Source organism: Diceros bicornis (genome assembly GCF_020826845.1).
Source record: "Diceros bicornis minor isolate mBicDic1 chromosome 39 unlocalized genomic scaffold, mDicBic1.mat.cur SUPER_39_unloc_1, whole genome shotgun sequence".
Taxonomy (NCBI): Eukaryota; Metazoa; Chordata; class Mammalia; order Perissodactyla; family Rhinocerotidae; genus Diceros; species Diceros bicornis.
The window spans coordinates 1223464-1245226 of record NW_026690915.1 but is presented as its reverse complement, the minus strand read 5'-3'; the positions used below and the strand labels follow the sequence as shown (position 1 = coordinate 1245226).

Here is a 21763-nt window from a genome sequence, read left to right as displayed (position 1 = left end):
TATGTTATGTGACTTTTATTAAAAAATAAATAAATTACTGGTCCCATACAGGTTTAAACAGGGAACCTAGTTAATCAGTTTGGGTTTTGGCAAAATCATATTCGTTACCCAGGGATTTTGATGAACATTACTTTTCATAAAATCCAGACAACATTGGCTTTTTTTTTTTTTTTATTTCTGTGGTGATCATGCAAAATGCTGGTGGGGAGAGCACGACATGATGTAATTCATACAAAAAGTATGGATGTTAATTGTGCAAATGTCCTAACTGAAGCTTTCTAAATTTTCTTTTTATTCTATGTGGAAATAAAAATCACAGGATAGGCTGAAGATGTTTAGGAACTGCATGTAATGCTATTGAGAAAATATCAGAATGGACAAGGATAAGAAATTGTAATTGATAAGATTTGGTGAACCACATCTTGGAGCTGTGGTCTTCATTCAAGGGACAGACAGCTCATGGTGACTCACAGGGAAGGAGCTAAGAGAATAAATACTCTGACCTCTCTCTCCTCCATTTTTCTGATATCCTGTTGGTGTTTCCCACTGGCCAAAACCAACTGAAAGGCAGAGGTCAAGAAAGTCCATTGTCATACTCCAAAGGTGTCAGCATTCCAGCATCCAACTGGATGGATTTGGAGGGGTCAGTGGAAGATATCCAGCTCACTTTAATATCTATTTACTTGTTTATTGGGTCTCCCCCCACCATTAGAATGTAAGTTCCATGAAAGGAAAGACGATGTATGTCTTGTTTAGTATCACAGCCCCAGTTTCTAGACAATAGATACTTCACAAATATTCACAGGATGAATAAATGACATCGGGACGATTCCTTAACATCTCGAAGCCTCCTGGGTTTCTCCTCTGTTTGTCACAGGGTGTTTGGGCTGGACAAGAGGTAGAATTTAGATGCTTCTGGCAAACGATTGAGATACACCCTTATAACGCCTCCAAAACACCTACCTGCATGAGTCGATATGCATGGAGGTTTTGAGAAGATTCCACTGGAAGGAAAAGAGAGAGAAGACAGAAGGGTGGAGAATGTCCATGTGTCCAGCAGACCTAAGTGGCTATTTGGTGGCCCCTTAAGTGAAAGGATAGAATGAGAGATGGTGCCATGGTGTTTATGAGTCAGAAGTGATTCCATGCCCAAGGGCAGCTGCTTTCAAGCTCGGGAGACAATGGCAGCCCCAAGCTGGGGAGAGAACCTGCTTCTTCCGGCACAGGTCAGGATGACTCTCGGCACTCTGTGGGCTTGACCTGGCCACAAGCAAATATCGCTGTGCTGAGCTGGGCAGAAACTTGGGGAAGGCATATGAGGGACTTTGACAAGGATGTCAGAGAAGAGGAAGATGGGGAGCAGAGACCAGATGCTACTTCAGCAAAACCCACAAACTCCCAAAGAGGGATTTTTATGAGAAATAGGGAAGAGGAAGGAAGACAGTCTGAGATCCCATGGTCAAAAGCTAGCCAGGCAAATTGAGCCAGCCCATATCTGTAGCACTGGCAGACGCAGCTTGAGAGTTTCAAAATGCACATAAAGTGGATACTTTTATTAAAGCTGGGAATTACCCATGAAGTAGGGTCACAGAAGTGGGACGTAACAAAGATTAAATATCGATAATAAAGCGATGTAATGTTCAGGGAGTAATGGCAAGTACTATTGGGTGTTGTACATTATAGGATTTCAAGTAGAAGGTATGCCCCCTCCCAAGATAAGAATTAGGAATGTCACTTTCTGACACTTTTCATATTTTTTAAAGATGGAAGTACTTTATTAGAGGTATATTTGGAAATATAAAAACCATTGCATTCTAGACTCAATAAAGCCAAATGGTAACAGTAAATAATCTTTAAGATCTTTAGTAAGAGGAAGGTTTTACTGGAAGGCCTAAGATGTTTGCAGCATCACTTGAAACAAGTTGTTTTAATGCAGTTCGAAATCTCATTCCAATGAGCTTCAAGCAAGTATCTGAATTATTGATACAACTGACTTTTTCATATTTGGTGGTCACAAGGATGGGGCGAAATAGTCAATATTGTTGGTGGCTCTCCCTAGTCCCCTTTTTGGGCCAGCTGTCCCCTTCTCCAGAAAATTGGCCTCAGCCAAAGGGGAGTTGTTATACATCTTCCCACCACCATGGGGGCAGCACGCAGCCAATAATTAACTGACACAGGGACAAAACAGGCTGCTCCCTGTGCCTCAAAATGGGACCAACGCTGAGGTACAATTCATGCTCCAGAGCTCACAGTGAGGTCAGGCTGCAAGTAGCTTCCAGCTGAGACCACAGCCTTGCTCCACTCCTTCTTCTTCCCGTACTTTCTCTCTTCTCAGAGCACTCCCTCAATAAATCATGGGCACCAAAATCCCTGTCGCAGGCTCTGCTTTTAGGGAAGCTGACCTAAGTTGGTTATTGTCGTTTTAGAAATAGCAGTGTTCGTAATGGAATTAGCACAGACTTATTGTTATTGGAAACTTAAACAAAAGGGTCTTGGGCCGGCCCTGTGGCTTAGTGGTTAAGTGCTCGTGCTCTGCTGCTGGCGGCCAGGGTTCGGATCCCAGGCGCGCACCACTTTCTCCAGCCATACTGAGGCCACGCCCCACATACAGCAACTAGAAGGATGTGCAGCTATGACATACAACTATCCATTGGTGCTGTGGGGGAAAAATAAATAAATAGATAAAATTAAGGTATATTAAGAAAAAAGGGTCTTTGGGTGACTCTGCAAGAGCATGACATTATCTGTAAAATCAAGGGGTGTCCTTCAGGGGGCAGAATAGAGAACAGTGTCCTGTTGCTGTGTGGTAGATTGACACACTCTTTCCTTGATGCATTCATTAAATAAACATTATTGATCCAATCCGTGAACCTAATCTTCTGTTGGGTCATAAGCGTGCAGAGATAAATGACAAGGAACTCATAGGATAGCGGGGCACAAAAACACATGAGCATCTGATTATAATCCAGCATGCTGAGTATCACAAATAAAAGATTGATAACTTTAGGCACAACAGAACAGAAATGTTAAGGCAGGGAGGCAACCAGATGACTTAGAACTGAGGATGGAAAGATTTTATATGAGTAGAGCTTAAGTAAACTTCAAATTACTATATTTCTAATGATTTACTTTTGGACAGTTTGTGAAAGTTTGATAGATTTGTGCAGTTACTAATGTTTTTCTTCAACCAGACATTAAGGAAGACATATAAGCTTCCTCTCATTGATAACCTACCACTAATTTTAAAAGCATTTAACTAGAAGAGTGCTTAAAATTTAGCTCAAAGATGTTCATTACGGTATAGTTTATAGTACTAAAAAGTTGGAAATGATGCAAAAACAGGCTAAATACATTAGGACACATGTATACCGTGCAGCTCTCGAGAAAAAACTGAAGTTCTAAGAGGTTCGATGAGTTGAAAAGATGTTCACAATATGACAAGTGGGAAAAATAAAGGTTTTAAAATAACATGGGCATACTTGTTCTGTGTCACCCTGAGGATAACTTTCTGTGTAGCCATGAGATATCTGGCACTATGTTATGGTTTTCTCTTTCCATGTAGGTGGGTGTGACTAATACAGCATTATTAATACTCAAGTGTTTTTAAGCAAGGGGTGCCAAGGATGTTGTCCCACTTCCTGAAAAACCAGTATGAATCTGCCCCCCAAAAATCATGACCAGGGCCCGCCCCAGTGGCCTAGTGGTTAAGTTTGGCGTGCTCTGTTTCGGTGGCCTTGGTTTGGTTCCCAGGTGCAGACCTACACCACTCGTCTGTCAGTGGTCATGCTGTGGTGGCAGCTCACATACAAAACAAGGAAGATTGGCAGCAGTTGCTAGCTCAGGGAGAATCTTCCTCAGTAAATCAAAAGATCACGATCAGGGCCAGCACTGGGGGGAGGGGAGGGAAGCACTCGTCTCAGGCACGAAATTTAAGTGTGCATCAAAAAAAATCAAGATAAATACCATGTAAATGCAATTTTTAAAAATATCAAAATCAATGCAAGAAAAATCCATGATAAGCAAAATATCCAAATCCAAGATCTGACAGTGCTATGCTGGGCTCATAATGGAACCTGATACAAAAGGAAAAATGTGAGCCCCTACATATACTTTTTCAATGTACTTTTAATGGTTAATTTTTTTCTAGAAATTGATTTTGAAAAATTATTGATGAGTTTTCTTCCATTAAAATCAAGAAAGTCAAATTTTAATAAATTCTGGTTTGGGGAAAAATAAAATATTTAAATTTAAAATAATATTTTATGTTCTAATATCCTTGCTTTTCAATTTTTTAATTTTTTTTCAATGATGTTTAATGGTTTAGGAGGGAAAAGTACATTTTAGGTGGTCAATAAATATTTCTTGAATGAATGGATCTGTCTTTTTTTGGACACCATAAATTATTTGGATTATAAGAGGATGGAGTTATTTCACTTTATATTTATGGGATTTGAGAACCATTCAGTTTTTATTCTAAGTGTCTTTTCTGTCTCTAGTGGAGGCATATGAGGCCATGGGGGTAAAGGAACGTACCAAGCATAGCTTGATGTTTATATTAAGAAAGATCCTTATTTTGGAGGTTACAGCTTTCACTTACCTTAGAAACATAGACTTCCTTAACACGATTGTATTTTAAACCAACATGTAACACTGTAATAGAGATAGACAATGCCTTGTGCAAGTCTTCTGTCAGAAAGAACTTTATTCAAGCATTATAGATTTATAGATCTTGATAGCTAAGAGGAAATATAGATGCAAATCCTCCTCTTTGTATATTCCAAAGTGTTGCAATCAAATGCAAAATGTTGACAATCCATTGGCTGCTGTATCAGTTAGCAATTGCCACAAATAACACTTCATAACAAACCACTCCTGAAACTCAGTGCCCTAAAATAATGATACCTGATTGTTGCTCCTGAGTTGATGGGTTGGGTGGGCAGGTCTGCTGATCTTGACTTGGCTCACTGATGTGACTGCAGTCAGCTACAAGTTGGTTAGGTGGCTGATTAAGGACAGCCTCAGCTGGTGTAAAGGGATGACTTAACTCTCCTCCATATGTTTCTCACATCCCTCCAGCGGGTTAGACTGGGCACGTTCTTATGGCGGAGGCAGGGGTGCAAGAGCGAGCAAGACAAATCATGCAAAGGGCAAGAAGGGATGCACACCCAATTTTGAAACCTCTGAGTCATGCTTGCTAACATTCCGTTGGCCAAATAAACTCTCAAGACCAAGCCAGAGTCAGAGAAGGAAGGGTTACAAAGTTACAGGGAAGGGATGTGGAGGCATGGAAACCATTCTTGAAGGCATTGATGCAATTAACCTACCACAATTGGCAATGGGTAAAAATCATGCCTTCAATATCCCTTAGAATTGTCACCTCTATATTGAACCCTCTGGACAAGCCAAACATCGAAGACCAACCTATCATAAATGAACTCTTGTTTGTAAACAGATGTCAGCCCCTCTCCCAAATTGTGGCTGCCACAAATAACAAAGACTGAGCCTCCATCAATCAAGTTTAATGTTGTGATCAAATTGTTCAACACAGGATCATTACCGAGCGAACTGAATCCTAAATGATAAGTTGACTCAAAGTAAATAGCCTTTTCTCTGTATCCCCAAACTAAGAATTCCTAGGGTCAAAGAAAGAGAAGGAGAAGGACTAGTGGCCTGGAAGAGGAGCTCTCTGGTCAAGAGTTCAAAGCCCAGCTCAGCCCGCTACAGCTGTGTAATGATGGGAAAGTTACTTAACCTCTCTGAGCCTCAGTTTGCTCATCTTCAAAATGGAGAGTAACCATTCATTCACGCTTTCATTCAAAATATTTATGAAAAATCCACTGACTATACTTCCCTGCACTTATGGAGCTCAGAATCTAATTGGAGACACTCAGGAAGAAAAGAAATTATAATACAGAGCTAGAAAGCATGAAGCCTCAGAGGACATGCAGAGGTGACATCCAATCCCACTTGAAGAGATCTAAAGAGTGCTTCCTGGTGGAAGTGATGACTAAGCTGAGACTCAAAGAGAGGGCAAAAATTAGCCCAATTTTGAGGAAAGGTGTCCTAGGAAGAGAGAATGGCAGATGCAAAGTCCTAAAGCCAAGAATATGTTTTCCTTTCTAGTTTTAAAAACAAGCTCTGCTATAAGCATGGAAAACAGAAGAATATTCTAAAGCATTCACTCACGCACAACACAAATCCCCCGGGGATCTCATTAAACCACAGGTTCTGGTTCAGCAGAACTGGAGTGGGGCCTGAGATCCTGTTTATCCAACAAAGGGATGCTGATGCTTCTGGTCCACGGACCACACTTTGAGGAGGCAGGCTGGAGAGTGGCCATGGAAGGGAGGACATGTACATTTTAAATTTTCCTTCTTTTCTCCTTGCCACTCAACACTTTATGGGAGACGAAGAGCAAGGCAGGGTGATGATAACTTTGTGAGCAGTGCGAATCCTAGCCAAGTCACAAAACAGTTCCTGGAAGGAAGGGAGATGTTGGTTCCCTGAAAGGTTCCAGGAAACCAAAATATTTCCCAAGGCTTTGTCATCAAGTCCTTCAACTCTCTGTGAAACGCTGGAATTCTGCTCCATTGACACTCCTGCTTACCAAAATAACTCTTTTAAGTGTTTGTGCCAAAGTAGCCTATACGTCAGTGAGCTTTGTTTATCCCCTGGGGCTCTCGTTACAGTTTTACTGGCCATTTCTTTAAAGCCAGGAGGAGTCTTTGTTAAAGGGTAAGCCAGTCGGTCAGAAGACAAGCCATTTCCTGAAGCCGTTTCCATACTCTGTGACAGGTGCTGGAGAGGCAGGCTTGCAGCCACACGCCAAAGAACTTAGGAGAAAACAAAACGGTAGCCAGATGTTCTTGGTCATGCCATTGCACTAGGATCTGTTATTTCCTCAAAACTCTGGAAATTCAAAGGGTTGCAGAACATAGAAGATAAAATGGTAATCTGGAACAGAAAGTCTTGTTTCTCACCAGCGCATGGAACGTGGGAAGAGCGCCCCACCCATCAGTGCTCTGAATCACCCAGAGAGTCCTGGGGCTGGTGAGATCTGCAATTCCACATTAAGCCATGAAGAGAAGATTTCAGCGTCAGCTCCTGCCGGCACCTGCTGTCCTCAAATGTTGCTTCATAGCGTATTTGAAAGCAAGAAAGAGCTTTAACCCTGTGAGAGAGAAATCAGAACTGGAATCAGTACCAAGATTAGTACAAACATGATCCCAGGGGTCATATCTATAGGGGCATGGGTCTTATAAATACAGAGAGAGAGAAATATAGCAACACAGACTAGAAGGATAAACCTTAAAATGTTAACAGTGATTATCTCTAGCATGGCAGGCACTGCAGGCAAACTCAAAAGCCATTCTTAACCTCTTCACCACTGATAGCTCTCGTTCTAGAAGCTAGAAAGCCAAATACTTGTTTTGTCAAATTCTTTTGTAACTAGGAGTGGTCATGTGATGCAGTTCTGACCAATTAGATGAAAGGGAAATCTGCTGAGGGGTTTCTGGGAAAAGCTTCTGTTTCCTGTTAAAGGGAGAGGCATGAAAGGAGAGGCTGCTGCTTCTGCCGCATCCCTCTTCTTTCTGCCTTGAACATGGTCGTGATGTCTGGAGCTATGGCACCCACCTTGCAACCATAAAAAACATTTTGAAGAAAAGCCAACATGCTGCTAGTGGATTGGAAAACCGGGAAGATCCTAAATCCTTTATAATACCACTGAGCAATAGAACCAATACCAGCAACACCTAACTCTGGGCTTCTATTCTTGCAAAAAAAATAATTCGCTATTTAATTAAGCCACTGGATCTTAGTTACTTGAGCTTGGAATATGTCAGTGAAAAAATAAGACATTCTAGTGTGAGATGGAAGACCATAAATAAATAAGGAAGTTATAGCATGTTAGGAAGTGGCAAGCGCTATGAAAAGAAAATCAGGATTAGGGGCAGGAGAAGCATGAATGTCAGGGTAGGAGAAAAGGAGGCAGTACGAAATAGAGTTGCCAGAGGAAATACTATTGATAACAAATGATTGGAACAAAGATTTGAAGGAGGTGAGGGAGTTGGCCATGTGGGTATCAGGACAAGAACATTCAAGGCAGAGTGAGCATCCAGGTCAAGATTCCTAAAGAGCAAGTGAGCTTGGCGTGTCTGAAGAATCCTGAGCAGGCCAGCATGGGTGGAGCAGAGGGAAGTGAGATTAACAGAAGATGAGGTCAAGGAGGAAAAGAGGGTCTGATCGTACAGGGCCTTGTGGGCCATCAGGAGGACTTTGGCTTTTACTGAGTAAGGTGGGAGCCATAGAGGGTTGTAGGCAGAGAAGGGATGTGACCTGACTCAGGAGTTCACAGGCGCCCTCTGGCTGCTGCAAGGAGAACAGACCAAAGGTGGGGCAGGGAAAAGGCAAGAGGGGAAGCAGAAAGACCCTTTATGAGGCTATTTCCATAATCCTGGCTACAGACAATAGGACTTGGAACAGAATAGAAGCAACAAAGGAACAGACAGGCGATCAGATTCTGGATACATTCTGAGGAATGGTCAACAGGATTTGCTGATGGATCAGAGATGGAGGGTAAGAAGAAAGGCAGAGTCAAGGATAACTCCATGGCCTTGTGCTGAGCAACAGAAGGATAGGGAACCCTCCATGGATATGAGAGGTGGGGGATCAGAAGCTCAGATTGGAACATGTTACATTTGTGACATCTGTTAGACATCTCAGTGGGGGCACTTGGTAGGTGGTTGGTTATATGAGTGTAGAATTCAGGAGAAGGAGCTGGACTGCACATTGTTTAATATTTTGGGGTCATTGCTAATAAATGGTGTTTATGGCTGTGAGACTGGATGAGATCTATGGTGTAGAGAAAAATGAGTACTTCCATGGAAAATGATGTATTGTCAGAGCACACATCTCCAGGTTGTCCAATTCTGATCTATGTGGGAGATATTTTACAATTCTGTAAATTTTAAATAACTGACAGAGATGCAAAATAATTCCATGGAAAAAACAGTTTTGCGTCCATTTGCACATTCATTTCAATATTCCTGAAATTATATATATGTATTATAATTCATAGGTATTATGCATATATACATATATAACATATAGGTATATGAAATTTTATATGTACTTTATAATATTAATAATTATACGTATAATTATATATTATATAATTAAACATTATATTATATATATTATGTATATATAATTATCAATGAGGGAGCCAGGCAGATGTTATAACTGGGTCAAAAGAGAACAGCAAAGAACAGACATATACGTGTATTATGTGATATATATTATGTATTATGTATACATTGTATATATTATATGTGTATTATGTATTATGTATACATGATATACATTGGATAAATTGCATATATATTATGCAATATATAATATATATCATGTATACACTGTATGCATATTATATGTATATTATGTATTATGTATACGTTCTATACATTATATGTGTTTTATGTATTATGTATACGTTGTATACATTATGTGTATGATGTATTATGTATACATTATATACACTGTATATATTATATATTATATACATATATGTCTGTTCTTTGTGTTCTCTTTTGAGCCAGTTATAACATCTGCCTGGTTCTTTCACTGATTGATGAGTGGAATAAAATCCTTAATGTATGCTCATTTTATATCTGTATGAGTCACGATTTTATCTTTTTTTCTTGCTTGAGGAAAATTCACCCTGAGCTAACATCTGTTGCCAGTCTTCCTCTATTTTGTATGTGGGGCACTGCAGCAGCATGGTCACTGACGAGTGGTGTGGGTCTGCACCTGGGAGCCGAACCTGGGCCACCAAAGCGGAGCACACCAAACTTAACCACTAGGCAATGGGGCCAGCCCCCATGAGTTTATCTTTTTTAGATCACACAGCTCCTAAGAGGCAGAGCTGGGATTTAAACCTAGGCAGCCTGGCTCCTGAACCTCCACTCTTAAACCCTACCCTCCATCAAATGAACTAATGTACATGGACACACTTAACTCACAGTAGACGCTCAACATATGGTGGTGTTGGGATTGCTAAGAAGCAAGCATTCTGTTTGACCAGAACCTTCATAAAACACACAGTCTCTCACCGTTTTGGAAGTGAAGGCAAAGGATGTCAGTATGACCCCTGATGTCTGGGACTGGGATCCGGGTGTGGTCTTCCTGGTAATCCATCTTCTGTAATCTTCCCGTACCTGGAGATGGAGACACATCAGGGGGAGATGAATCACTCCCAGATGCAGGGAAGTATGCTGGCACAGGCATGTCCCCTGGAAGGAGGGGCATCAGGGACAGCGAGGGCAGCAGCTACATACCTGGCGATTGAGCAGACAGTGAATGAGGAAGATGAAGGCCCCCTGCAGGCTGTTGATGATGGTGAACAGGTAGGCCATGATACCAGCCAAGGGTCCAATCCGGAAAATGCCCGACACCCGGGAGCTCCCCAAGATGAAGAACTGGGCAAATGCCTTGAAGTCAATAACCTGGAGGAGAAGATTTGCAGAGGATAAGGTTCTGGGAGGTGGCTGTTGTCCTCATGGGACACACTCCCAGGAATGGTCTGAGGCTGCCACCATGTGACCCACCACCTAGATGGAAATAAACGTGGGGTGGAGCCTCCAAGCCTAGGTGTAGGGAAATCGAATCCTATAGGCATTTAAAAGGCTATTGGCCTACAGATACACATCGGCACAAAGATGTGTGGACACATGTATTTAATGCAATATTTTCATTAGTAATGAAAGGCTAGAAGTACCCATGTGTCCAAGAATTTAGAACACGTTAAATGAACAATGAAGCCATACAATGAAATACCATGAAGTCTTCTTTTTTTTACTGAGGTAAAACTCACATAACATAAAGTTCACCATTTTAACCATTTAAAGTACGATTCGGTGGTATTTAGCACATTCACAGTGTTGTACAAACATCACCACTATCCAGTTCCCAGACACATTTATCACCCCAAAAAGAAACCCCATACCTATTAAGCAATCATCCCCCATTTCCTTCTCCCCCAATTAGAAACAACTCAAATGTCCATCAACAGATGACTGGATAAACAAAACGTGGTCCATCCATATAGCAGAATATTACTCAACCATGAAAAGGAGTGAAGCACTGACACACGCTACAACATGGATGAACCTTGAAAACATGATGCTCAGTGAGAGAAGCCAGTCACAAAAGTCCACATAGCATATGATTCCATTTATATGAAATGTCCAGAATGGGCAAATCCATAGAGACAGAAATCAGATTATACAACTGTTTTTTAAAATGAGATGAGAGTGACAATATACTATAGTGGGTAAGGCTCTGGGTCAGACTGCCTGTGTTTAAATTCTGATCCATTCACTAACTTTGCGGCCTTTGTAGGTTACTTAACATCACTGTGCCTCAGTTTCCTCACTTTGAGATAAGGATGACAACACAATGCCTACCCTACAAGCTTGTTCTACCAATTAATGAGATAGCATTAGACCTAAAGGTGCTTAGAACAATGTCTGGCACAAAATAAACATTTTTGTTAGTTGTTTTTAACCTTAAGTACTGATATGAAATAAGCTACCTATTATGTGGAAAAAACCAAGCGCAGAATGATATGTACAGTATCCTGTCATTTATATAATAGAAGATGGATGTGTAAGTATAGAATATTCTGGAAGGAAGCTCAATTCAGGTGATAATGGTTGCTTGAGGTGGGAGAGATCTGGGGACCTGAGGAGTCAGGGAAGAGAGAAGGAATTAGTTTTCAGGTGTTTCCTTTTTTAATGCTTAATTATTCTTGCCATGGCATACATTAACTTTATTCTAACTTTTTGCACTAATTTTTAAAAAGTAATTTTTAGAAAAAAATATTTAAGATGGATGAAGGATTGGACTCTGACGGGAAAACAAACAAGGGACCATCATTAGGTTACCGACAATAAAACCTAGACAATGTCTGGTTTGGGTGGGTTCTTAAAATGAACATTAGTTGAATGGTGAAATTAAGAAACACAGATGCTCTATAAGAATACGAAAAAGTCCCACCTCTGTATGATAGAATAATATATATGAAGGTAAAATAACGAGATAGTGTATTTCATCTATTAAATCAGCAAAACAACAAAAATGATAAACCCTAATGCTGGCAAGGCTGGAGGTAAACAAGCACTCTTGTGAATGGAAATAACTTTTCTGGAAAACGATTTGCAATATACACTAAAAGTGTTACAATCCAACCTACCCTTTGAGTCAGGCAATTTCATGCCTAGTGTTATGATTAAATAACCACAGATGTGGAAGAAAATTTACCTACAAGGATGTTCAAGACAATACTGTTTATAATAGCAAAAAAAAAAGTCAGAAATAACTTAAATGTCCATAAATGAGGGATGATTTAAGTAAACTGTGCTGGCTCCTTACGCTGAACAGTTATAGAAAAAAAGGATAGTTGACAAATTTCTAACCAAACAAGAAAAATTTTATGACGTGTTATTAGAAGAGTATTATTTAATTTTCAAATATTTGGGGGATTTTCCAGACTTTTTTTCTGTTATTGATTTCTAATTTAGTTCCCCTGTCAGAGAACATGCTTTGCATAATTTGAATCTTTTAAAAGCTTATCTGATTTGTTGTATGTCCCAGGATATGGTCTTGGTAAATGTTTCATTTTGACTTTAAAAAGATATATGTGCTGCTGTTATTGGGTGGAGTGTTCTATAAATGTTATCACGTTTGTTGATAGGATATGAAAGACTTGAACAACATTTACTGATTTTCTGTCTCCTTGTTCTGTCAATTATTGGTAGGGGTGTGGAAGTCTCCTATTATAATTTTTTGGATTTGTCTGTTTCTTCTTTTAGTTCCATTGTTTTTTGCTCCTTGCATTTTGAAGCTCTTTTATTAGGTACATAAATGCTTAGGATTGTTATGTCTTCTTGATGAATGGACTCCTTTATCATTATAAAGTGGTCCTCTTTATCCCTGGTAATATTCTTTGCTCTGAAGTCTACTTTGTCCCATATTAATGTAGCCAGATCTTTTGACTAGTGCTAGCATGCTCTATTTCCATCCTTTTACTTTTAGCCTGTTTGTGTCTTTACATTTAAAGTGTTTGTTTTTGTAGGCAACATACACTTGGGTCTTGCTTTTTTATAGTTTGATGATCTCTGCCCTTTTTTTTTATTGTGGCAAAATATATGCAACATAAAAATTGCCATTTTAACCATTATAAGGTTTAGAATTCAGTGACATTAAGTACATTTACAATATTGTGAAACCATTGTGACTCATTTCTGTAACTTTTTCATCATCCTAAACAGAAACTCTATACCCATTACACAATAATTCCCCCTTCTGCCTTCTCCCCTACCTTCTGTCTTATGAATTTGCCTATTCTAGGTACCTAAGATGAGTGGAATCATATAGTATTTGGCATTTTGTGTCTGGCTTATTTCACTTAGCATGTTTTCTAGTTTCATCCATGTTTAGCATATATCAGAGTTTCATTCATCTTTAAGGTTGACTAATATCCCATTGTATGTGTTTATCACATTTTGTTTGGACACTTGGGTTATTTTTACCTTTTGACTATTGTGAATAATGCTGCTGTGATCATTGGTGGACCAGTATCTGTATGCCACATCAATGGTTTGGGTGTATACCTGTGAGTGATTCCTGCTTTCATTTCTTTGGGTATATACCTATGAGTGGAATTGCTACATCATATGGTAATTCCATGTTTACCTTTTTGAGGAACTGCCACACTGTTTTCACAATCTCTGCCTTGTAATTGGGGCATTTAGAACATTTACGTTGAATGTGATTATTGATATGGTTAGATTTAAATCTGTCATCTTACTGTTTGTTTTCTGTCTCATCTGTTTTTTGTTTCCGTTCTCCATTTCTTCTTCTTTTGGTTTAAGTATTTTTTATGATCTCGTTTTATCTCTTTTTTTAGCCTTTTAACTATTAATTCATTCAACCATCAATTTCTTCACTTTGTGTCCTTGGCTCATGCAGTCCTCCATTCGTTAGCTTTCTGATCTTGGGAAAATGACTTAAACTCTCCTAAACTCGAAAGAACTGGAGCTTCTTGCATTACACCACACTGCTCCCTACCATCTCTATCCTCTGGTCATTTCTGTATGAGAGCTGAAATAAGGCAGAGTGTCACCTTGTTTGACCTCAACTGGAACGTGTGTGTTGATAGACTGAAATTTTTCACTGCTCTGCTCATGTTTGCGAATGACCATGAGAATGCTGCAAATACTGATTTGGGATTCCAAAAAACTTTTAGTGAGTAGGTGAATTCACAAATATGGAACTTGTAAATAATGAAGATCAGCTATATATGTACCACATAGGGTGGTTGTGTGGGTTAAATCAATTAATACAAGTTAAGTTCTTCAAACAGTGCCTTAACACAGACTCATTTGATGTTTCAGAAATTTATTTGGTAAGTTTGTTTTTAGTAGTTTGTATGTCCAGGTATAAGTGAGGATATTTTTATGTCTAATTTTTGGTGACATTGCATAGTGTAGAATTGTGCTCTTTTCATGTGGTGAAATCCAGGTTTCCTACCCTGCTTTTTTCCTGTCACTCGTCTACTTCATTTAGTCCTTTTTTTTTTGCAAACATGCAGGCATGGCTTTAAGGGCAGGAAGGATTAATGATGAACAAAAGCGATGTTGCTCCCTGACCCTACATTCTGCTTTCTTCACTATGATGGTTTTTTTTTGGAGCTGGCTGCTACATTTTTTAGGCAGCTTTATTGAGATATGATTCACATACCATACAATTCACCCATTTAAAGTTTATAATTCAGTGGGTTTTTTTAATATATTCACAGATGTGTGTAACCATCACCACAGTAAATTTTAGAATATTTTCATCACCTCAAATAGAAGCCTGAACCCTTCAGCTACCATCCCTTTATCCCCTGACCCTGTTTACCCCATCCCTAAGCAACCACTAAGCTACTTTTTTGTCTCTATAGATTTCCCTATTCTGACTTTCCTATGAATAGAATCATATAGTATATGGTTTTTTTTTTTTTGGCTGGCTTCTTTCACTTAGCATTATATTTTCAAGGTACATTTATGTTGTAGCATATGTCAGTATCTCATTCTTCTTTATGACCAAATAATGTTTCATTGTGTGGATATACCACTTTTGTTTATCTGTTTGTGTGTCAGTGGACATTTGGGTTGTTTCCACCTTTTGACTATTATGAGTGATGCTGTTACATTCATGTACAAGTTTCTGTGTGGACATGTTTCCATTTGTTGGATATATACCTAGGAGTAGAATTGCTGGGTTACATGGTAGCTCTATGTTTAATTATTTGAGAAACTGCCAGACTATTTTCCAAAGTGGCTGCAACATTTTACATTCCTGTAGCAGTGTTTGAGGGTTCCAGTTTCTCCACATTCTCACTAACACTTGTTATCTAACTTGTTAATTTTAGCCATTGTAGTGGGTATGAAGTGGTATCTTATTGTGGTTTTGATTTGCGTTTCCCTTATGACTAATGATACTGAGCATCTTTTCATGTGCTTATTGGCCATTTGTATATCTTCTTTGGAGAAATATCTGTTCAGATTCTTTGCCTATTTTTAAATTGGGTTGTCTTTTTATTACTGAATTGTAAGAAGTTTTTTTGGGGGGAGGAGGTGGGGAAGATCAGCCCTGAGCTAACTTCTGTTGCCAATCCTTCTCTTCTTGCTGAGGAAGATTGGCCCTGGGCTAACATCCGTGCCCGTCTTCCTCTACTTTATATGGACGCAGCCACAGCATGACTTGAGACGCGGTACTTTGGTCTGTGCCTGGGATCAGAACCCATGAACCCTGGGCCGCCAAAGTGGAGCGCGCGAACTTAGCCACTACACCACTGGGCTGGCCCCAAGAGCTTTTTAATATATGTTCCGAATACAAGGTCCTTATTAGATATATGATTTCCAGATATTATTTCCCATTCTAGATTGTCTTTCCACTTTCTTGATAGTGTCTTTTGAAGCATAAAAGTTCTTAATTGTGATGATGAAGTTTAACTTATTTATTCATTTATTTAGTTGCTTCTGCTTTTGGTGTCAGATCTAAGAGTCCATTGCCAAATACAAGGTCATGAAGATTTATGCCTGTGTGTTCTTCTAAGTGTTTTATAGTTTTAGCTCTTCAATTGAAGTGTATGATCCATTTTGAGTAAACTTTTGCTTATGGGATAAGGTTAGGGTCTAACTTCATTCTTTTGCATATAGCTATTCAATTGTCACAGCACCATTGGCACCCTTGTGAAAAATCAGTTGACCATAGGTGTATAGGTTTATTTCTGGTCTTTCAGTTCTGTTCCATTGATCTGTATGTTTGTCCTTGTACCAGTACCACACTGTCTTGACAACTGTTGCTTTGTAGTAACTTTTGCAGTTGGGAAGTATGAGTCTTACACTATTTATTCTTCTTTTTCAGAATTGTTTTGTTAGTTGTAGCTTGTTGCCTTAGAATTCCGTATGAATTTAGAATCAACTTCAGAGTATAAGTTTTGCATTTATTTGGTTAATTTATTCCTGGTTTTGGATACTATTGTGAATGGAATTGTTTTCTTAATTTTACTTTTGGGTTTTTCAATGCAAATGTATAGAAATTCAATTGGGTTTTGTATATTGATCTTGTATCCTGCAACCTTGCTGAACTCATTTATTACTTCTAATAGTTTTTTGGTAGACTCCTTAGGATTTTCTATATACAGGATCACTTTATGCAAATAGAGATAGTTTTACCTCCTCCTTTCCGATATAGATGCCTTTTATTTCTTTTTCTTGCCTAATTGCCCTGGTTAGAACCTCCGCTACAATTTAGAATAGAAATGGCAAGAGTGGAAATCTTTGTCTTGTTCCTAATCTTAAAGGGAAACCATCCAGTATGTCACCATTAAGTATGATGTTAACTGGAGATTTTTTGTAGATGCCCTTTATATTGAGGAACTTCCCTTCTGTTCCTAGATTATTGAGTTTTTTTTTAAATCATGAAAGCATGTTGGATTTTGTCAAATGCTTTTTCCTACATCTGCTGAGATGGTCTTATGATTTTTTGTTTTTCATTCTATTTGTCTGATGTATTACATTAATTATTTTTGGATGTTAAACCAACTTTGCATCCCTAGGATAAATCCCACTTGGTCATGGTGTATAATTCTTTTTATATATTGCTAGATTCAGTTTGCTAGTATTTTGTTGAGGACTTTTACATCCATGTTCGTAAGAGATATTAGTCTGTAGTTTTGGTTTCTTTCTTCTTTTTTTTTTTTGGTGAGGAAGATTAGCCCTGAGCTAACATCCGTTGCCAATCTTCCTCTCCTTGCCGAGGAAGATTGGCCCTGGGGTAACATCCGTGCCCATCTTCCTCTATTTATTTTTTTTCATATGGGACACCGCCATAGCATGGCTTGACAAGCGGTACATCAGTCCATACCCGGGATCCAAACGTGTGAACCCTGGGCCGCCACAGTGGAGCGTGCAAACTTAATCTCTACGCCACCAGGCTGGCCCCTGTAGTTTTGCTTTCTTGTGACATCTTTGTCTGATTTTGGTATCGGGGTAATATTAGTCCCATAAAATGTGTTGGAAAGTGTTTCTTCCTCTTTTTTTTTTTTTTTTTTTGGAAGAATTGGTGTTAATTCTTCCTTGAGTGTTTGGTAGATTTCAGCGGTGAAACCATTTAGGCCTGGGCTTTTCTTTGTGCATAGTTTGTGGATTACTAATTCAATCTCTTCACTTATTATAGGTTTATTCAGATTATCTTGAGTCATTTTTGTAGTTTGTGTTTTTCTAGTAATTTGTGTATTTCATCTAAGTTATCTAATTTGTGTACTATTATTCATAGTATTTGTTTATAATCCTTTTTGTTTCTGTAAGGTTGGTAATCTTGTCCTCTCTTTTTTTTTTTCTTCCAGTTTTGTCTTTTTTTTTATTGATGTTTTAATAGTTTTTAACATTGTGAAATTTTGGGTTGTACGTTTTTGTTTGTCCATCACCATATATATGTCTCCCTTCACCCCTTGTGCCCACCCCCCACCCCCATTGCCCCTGGTAACCACAATACAGTTTTCTCTGTCCATGTGTTGGTTTATATTCCACATATGAGTGAGATCATACAGTGTTTGTCTTTCTCTTTCTGGCTTACTTCATTTAACATAATACCCTCCAGGCCCATCCATGTTGTTGCAAATGGGACGATTTTGTCTTTTTTATGGCTGAGTAGTATTCCATTGTATATATATACCACATTTTCTTGATCCAGTCATCAGTCGAGGGACACTTAGGTTGCTTCCACTTTTTGGCTATGGTGAATAATGCTGCAATGAACATAGGGGTGCATAAGGCCCTTTGGATTGTTGATTTCAGGTTCGTTGGATAGATTCCCAGTAGTGGGATAGCTGGATCATAGGGCATCTCTATTTTTAATTCTTTGAGGAATCTCCATACCGTTTTCCATAGAGGCTGCACCAGTTGGCATTCCCACCAGCTGTGTATGAGGGTTCCTGTTTCTCCACATCCTCTCCAGTGTTTGTTGTTTTTTGGCTTGGTGATTATAGCCATCCTAACGGGCGTGAGGTGATATCTTAGTGTTGTTTTCTCTCTTTTGTTTTTGATTCAAGTAATTTGAATCTTCTCTCTTTTTCTTGGTCAGACTGGACAGAGGTTTGTCAATTGTGTTGATCTCTTCAAAGAACCAGCGTTTTCTGATTTCCCTTTAGATTTCTTCTTTGACTCATTGGTTATTCATGAATGTGTTGTTTAATTCCCACATATTTATGAATTTGCCAAATTTATTCCTACTATTGATTTCTAATTTTATTTTATTATGGTTGGAGAACATACTTTGTATTATTTTTATGCTTTTAAATTTATTGGGGTTTGTTCTATAGCCCAACATTTGATCTGTTCTGGAGTATGTTCCCTATGTACTTGAGAATGTATCTTCTGTTGTTGGATGGAGTGCTCTGTAGAAGTCTGTTAGATCTGGTTGGTTTGTAGTGTTGTTCAAGTCGTCTATTTCCGTGTTGATCTTCTGTCTAATTGTTCTATACATTATTGAAAGTGGGGTATTGAAGTCTCCAACTATTGTTGAATTGTCTGTTTTCATTTCTATTAAAAGGTTCATGTATTTCAATGCTCCATTAATAGATGCATATATGTTTTTAATTGTTATGTCTTGAACTATTGACCATTTCATCATTATAAAATGTCACTCTCTCTAGTATTCTTGTTTTAAAGTCTATTTTGTCTGATGTTAGTGCAGCCACTCCAGCTTTCTTGTGGTTGCTGTTTGCATGATATTCTTCCCCATCCATTTACTTTCAGTGTTTTTGTCTCTGTGACTCTCGTGTGTCTCCTGTAGACAACATATAGTTGGATCGTGTTTTTTTTAAATCCCATCTAACAATCTTTCCCTTTTGATTGTTCAATCTATTCACATTTAATGTTACTGATATAGTTGGATTTACATCTGCCATTTTAGTTTTTGTTTTCTATATGTATTTTCTAATGTAGCATTTTAATTTCATTAGTGATCTGTTTTTTAGTTTTTTTTTTTTTTTGGAATTTTTTTAAGTCATTGCTCTGGGGTTTACTATACACGTCTCATCAGCTTTAGATCTGTACTAGCTGAGTTTGGGTAATATGCAGAACCTGTACTGCTATGCAGCTTGATTCCCATTTTCCCTTTTTTTTGGTATTGTTGTTATATGTATTATATCTGTTAATGTTACAAACTCAACATTGCATTGTTATAATTATCATTTTACCATCTGCAGTCATTTCCTTAGCTCATTGCAACTTTGCTTCCATCCACCTCCTTTTGGGCTGTTATAGGACATATATTACACTTATATTAAATTGTGCATTTGAAGCCATGATACGTTGTGTGATATTATTTTATACAATTGGTTTTTAAATCAGTTAAGAATAGAAAGGATAAAAAATATGTATAATTACCTTTACTGGGGTCACTTGTTTTCAGCCTGAAGAACTTTCTTTAGTATTTCTTGTAAATCAGGTCTACTAACAATGAATTCTCTCTCAATTTTTGTTTATCTGGCAAAGTCTTTATTTTTTCTTCATTTTTGAACAGTACCTTTCCTGAATATAGAATTCTTAGTTAACAGTTTTTTCCTTCAGCACTTTCTATGTGCTATCCCACTGCCTTCTGGCCTCCTTTGTTTCTCCTGGAAGCCAGCTGTCAGTCTTATTGGGTTTCCTTGTAAGTGACTCATCATTTTTCCTCTTGATTCTTTTAAACATTTTTCTCCTTGTCTTTTACCTCCAGCATTTTTTACTCTGATGTGTCTGTTTGTGGGTCTCTTTGTGTTTATCTTACTTGGAGTTCTTAGAGCTTCCTGCATGTGTAAGTTATTGTTTTTTAATAAATTTGGTAAGTGTGGGGTTATTATTTCCTTGAATATTTTTTCTGCTCCTTTCTCTCCTCTCTTTTCAGTACTCCAGTTCTGTGTATGTTCGTGCATTTAATTGGTCCCGTATTTCTATCAGGCTCTGTTTATTTTTCTTCATTCTTATTTCTCTCTGCTCTTCACCTTGCATAAATTCTATTAATGTATCTAAGTTTGCTAATTCTTTCGCCAATTCAAATGTACTTTCAAGCCCCTCTAGTTGAATTTTTGATTTCAGTTATTGTAGTTTTCAACTCCAGAATTTCCACTTGTTTCTTTTTTGTAATTTTTATCTTTGTTGATATTCTCTATTTGATATAAATTGTCATCATAACTTCTTTTACTTCTTTAACGTACATCTCTTTAGTTCTATGAACATACTTATAATAGCTGCTTTAAACTCTGTTCTGTTAAATCTAACATCTGGATGCTCTCACAGGCAGTTTCTGTTGCCTGCCTTTTACCCAGTGTGTGGGTCATACTTTTCTGTTTTTCTACATGCCTGGTAGTTTTTTGCTGTAAATAAGACATTTTAGATAACATATTGTAGCAACTCTGGGTATTGGCCCCCCACCCCCAGACTCTTTCAGGGCTTGTTACTGTTATTTGTTTATATACCAGCTGGATTATTTTAGTGAGATGTATTTCTTCCTCACTGTGTTAGATCTCTGATATTGCTTCTCTGGGTGGTGCAGTTTGGGGCATGCCCAGAGCCACCCTAGGATGACAGGTACAGGTAGGACTTTCTCCCACTCTTGCCCTCATTACACCCAGCAGTTAACCTCCACTAATTGTGGCCCATTGCTGTGTTGTTCTCAGCAGTGCCCTGGGGCATGAATTCCTCTACAGACTAATCCAGTCAAATAGTGGCTCCTGCCGGGGATTAGTTTCTGAGGTTAATGTTTGGTACTTGTCCGAACCCCAAGAGGGCTCTTCCCAGCTGTCTCATTCCCTGGTTCTCTCCTACAAACTAGCTGGCCTATAGTCTGGGCTGTATCTTCATTAGATCCAGGATTCTCTTCCCACTTGCTTTTCACCACAACTTGCACTGTTCTTGGGAGTGTCTTTAGGTTGAAACTTTTCCATGCTCTGTTGTATTGTCAATGCTGAATTTTCTTAGGTTTTTGTGACTAGATTGCTGTCTTCCTCTAGGACTGTTTCCAAGGGCTTTAAATGGTGTTATTTTTAAAAAAATTCACTAGTTTCCCCGAGAAGCAGGTGAGCAGAGCTACTCACACTGTCATGCTGGAAGTCGATCTCTCCAGTGTTATCTTGTGTCTTAGAGAGCGAGGATCAATTTCACATGTT

The 21763-nt window shown here is 38.6% G+C and overlaps 2 long non-coding RNA genes across 2 annotated transcripts in view; one reads left to right on the top strand and one right to left on the bottom strand.

The window, feature by feature from the left end:
• Positions 1–21763, top strand: part of LOC131402281 (uncharacterized) — a 46481-nt gene that overhangs the window by 15914 nt on the left and 8804 nt on the right. The gene's annotated exons all lie outside the window — the stretch shown is intronic.
• Positions 6764–20078, bottom strand: LOC131402283 (uncharacterized). The gene is made up of 3 exons (XR_009218490.1): positions 20004–20078; positions 10113–10217; positions 6764–7171 (listed from the first exon to the last, which is right to left on the bottom strand). It is a non-coding gene; the product is annotated as an uncharacterized LOC131402283 (long non-coding RNA).